This window comes from Vanessa tameamea, chromosome 20 (assembly GCF_037043105.1).
Source record: "Vanessa tameamea isolate UH-Manoa-2023 chromosome 20, ilVanTame1 primary haplotype, whole genome shotgun sequence".
NCBI lineage: Eukaryota > Metazoa > Arthropoda > Insecta > Lepidoptera > Nymphalidae > Vanessa > Vanessa tameamea.
The window spans coordinates 2373660-2377758 of NC_087328.1; positions in this window are offsets into that span (position 1 = coordinate 2373660).

Consider the following 4099-nt stretch of genomic DNA (forward strand, 5'->3'; position numbering starts at 1 on the left):
CCTATGCGCCACCAACCTCGGGAACTAAGATGTTATGTCCCTTGTGTGATTACACTGGCTCACTCACCCTTCTAACCGGAACACAACAATACAGAGTACTGTTATTTGGCGGTAGAATATCAGATGAGTGGGTGGTACCTACCCAGACGGGCTTGCACAAAGCCCTACCACCAAGTACAAAGAAAAAAGGACCTAGGTTGTTTTGATATATTTTATTCGTGTAATATTTCCTCCGTTATTACAATGATACAAATTTAACTACGTTATTCAAACTCCCTTATAATGATGCACATTTTGTACTTACGAACGACGAATGTGAGAACGTAGCAATAAATAGCAACACAGCTAGACACCGTTGCTTTCAATCCACCGTCCATGTACTCAAATTTCAGAGGCGCGACACCGAATAGTCGAGAAATATAAAACAAAATCGCTATTGCCCCTCGTACTGTGTAGATATCCATGCTTCAAATTCCCATTCTCCAAGTTTTTTCCAAAGTTGCAATGTCTGCCTATATAATAAGAAGCATTAATTTCCCACTTAATGATTTGGATACATATTGATTTCTGACTCATCAGCCATTTTGCTTTAAAATATTTCTTAGTCCCTCTTATTTCTGTTATGAGGGGTACACCACAGTTAAAATCTTACAACCGAACCAGGCCAAAATTACATCATTAACTTAAAAGAGATACTAGACTCCTGGCTAGTTTTCTAGTGCACTAATCTAGTCCAGGTAAAATCCTTTGGTTTTTATCGTACGTGTTTTTAATTGCATTATCTTATTTGGAATATTTTCACCGAAAGGCTTACTGAGTTGCCGTACCACAAAAATGAAATTTCATAACATACCAATGTAAACTATGAAAACTGGATTCCAAATAGATACTTTAAAAAAAAAAATCGTACTATCAAAGATTCTCTAAGCTTTTTTAATTCATTAAATTTCCATTACTTAAAGTATATTTGTGGTGAAAGGTAGAGCATAGAGGTAGATGCCATTTCCATTTTCAAAGTATATGTTTGTTGGTGACCATTACATCTAATTGATTTAGAAAATTATATATCACTAGCTGTTGCCCACGGCTTTGCTCGTGTAGAAAATGAATATATTTACAAATTACCTTAAAATATTACGTTAATATAAGACCTCTTTGTATACCACATTGATGTGTATTTCAGCCTTTAGTGTAGCATATTCAGAAACGCTTAAATGCGAATCAACTTATTTTTAATCAGTATCCCAAAAATAAAATTTCGTGTTTTTAACTTAAAAAATGACTGACTCCCATAAAAAAATTCTACACTTAGTTTACCCCCTTAGGAGTAGAATATGCAGAAACGCTTAAATAAGTTTCTACTCCTTTGTAATCAGTATCCCAAAAATAAAGTTTAGGTGTAGAATTTCCAAAATTTCCTTCTTAGTGAGTATCATGATATGTTTATGTTATTTTATAAGTATAGATCAAAAGCCTAAAATATAAGTTTTATTTATTTTTACTATACTATATACTATACTTATATTTATACTTTCATCCCCCTTTTCAACGATTAATAACACCTTTTTCCAATTAAAAAGTAGCCTATGTCCTTTCTCAGGCTCTAGACTAATTTGGTACCAAATTTCATTCAAATCGGTCCAGTAGTTTTGGCGTGAAAGCGAGACAGACAGACAGAGTTACTTTCGTATTTATAATATTAGTATGGATTATACATTTCGAATATGAAATAGTACACTTACCAGATAGGAATACACAAATTGTGATAAAGGACAATTGTTTTTAAAGTGATCTACGGATTATGGAAAAATGAAGTGCACAATGTAAAAACCTTCATGAATTTCGGTTTTATCAATGATCTGAACTTAATAATAACTGGTTACATAAAAACTAAAAAGCTACATTCGAGAACAATTATATTCTGTAATTACAGTTTGGATGTTAGTAACAAAAGTATATTTCGGTTCAAGTAGTAAAAAATCTATGACAAGCAAGCAATAAGTGGACCTAACTTACTAGTCGTATAACATTATAAACTTAAGTTTTTTTAAGTGATCCCGCAATACAAATCCAATGCTTGCAATATTGACGAAGGGGACAATTTTTGAGTCAAATATTTTATGTAAAATGTTATGATTAATCTTGCCACAGATAAGCAAAATACATTTAATATTTAGATATTTTTTAATTTATATATCAAAACAAAACTATGTTATATCGTGTTTAAGTGCGTTCTGTCTGCTTTAATATAGGTTTTAGATATTGCATTAAAATCTCGTAAAGCAATAGGACTTTTTGAAGCTTACTTTATATTATTTGATTTTAGCCTCTAACACGCTATCCTGGTGTGTTCTTTCGACCCGCGTTTGAAGATTCTGATAAAATACTAGCAAAAACATGATTCTTACCAAAACCGAAACATACGTTTTTACAAGCAGTTTTGAATCATCATTTTACACGATTATCTTAAATGTCAAGCTACTGTTGGTTAGGAATGTAAATTCTACCGAGATAAACCGGCAAAAAATATAGTAGTTTACCCTTTTCACCATTTCAAAGACACAAATATCTAAACTTGTCTTAACTAAAATTAACCCAGAAAGGATTTATCGACTTGCTGATTTCCGCCAATCAAATAATTCTATTTAATAATGGATATAAGAACAAATATTAATCATCTGTATTATTTAGAGAAATGTTATTATACCTCCTATATATTAGCTATAACATTCAACGGATTTATGTTCGAAATATATTAATCCTTTAAAAAAGTGGCAGTTACCAAGAATGTTCGACTTAACCACGCATAACTCAGAAATGGATTGTGATGTACGTCATGGTTGATTTGAATAATCCTTATTTCAATATTTGAATTGGAACCAACTTCTCGTCTGCGATGTTAGTTCGCATGGGGAGGGGGGCCGTAATTATTAGCCTGGCTTTATATAGTCGGGTGTAATCATTATCGATTGAACACTGCTTCGATTATTTCCCACTTTGAAAGTATCTTGTTCTTTTTTCATGCATTCTTATATATGTACATATTATCATTGACGGTCATATGGTACGGTGCTGAGAATGCCAATTCGAATTCTGATTAAATGGGCAAAAAATTTAACTACCTTTGTCAACGGTGAGAGTGAAATGATGGAGTGTTAATTTATTTATAAATGTTTTTGCACAATTTGAAACAAGTTGCATGTAGTTACACTGGCTCATTCATACTTCAACCTGTAAAACAACAAATCTAAGTAATGCTGCTTCGAGTTTGAATATATGAAATCTTTTCTACCCAGACGGACTTGCACAAAGCCGTACCACCAAGTAAATATATATATGTCCATCAGATATATTACAAATACATAGTGGAGTCGGCAAAGTCTACCTGAATCCCTTAGACAAAAAGATATAGAACCTATATAGAACCTTAAACCTAAATAATAATAACCTCCGAAACGAATGGTCCGACTTGGAATATGTAAATCTAATTCTTTGACAATATTACGTAAATTTCACATATTTGATTAGCTCACCTGTCGGTTAGTGGTCACGCTGGTACTGTCAGAAATATAAATTACTCCTTAAATCTTAAATACGTCCAGCTGTAGAATCTAAGATGATATATCCCTTGTAATTACTCTGGCTCTTCAAACCGGAACTGTAACAGATGAAACATCCACTTGATGTCGTCACACAATAATCTAAAATTAATACGTCATGTACGTCATTAGGAATTTAACATTTATTGAATTATCATGTAAAGAACTTTTGATTGTTAAAATCCAAGCATCGCTCAATTTCAGGTTGTTAAATTACATTTGTAATTATTTTATTTAAACCTGGTAAGCAAAATTGTTTCTTCGAAAGTTTGGACATTTATGTGCTTAATGTTCTTAATCTAAAAAAACAAAAAACTTTCTTAATGACTCTTAACCAGACCAATGATGGAATAGGCTATGCTTTTATATATCAATGTTATGCTAGCAATCACGCAAGTTGAATCTTCGATAAAATCAGTAACATTATTTATTTTACAATCACATAACCTCATTATTAATGATGTACTAGTAAATCGATAAGCTTATTATGGTGGCCTTCT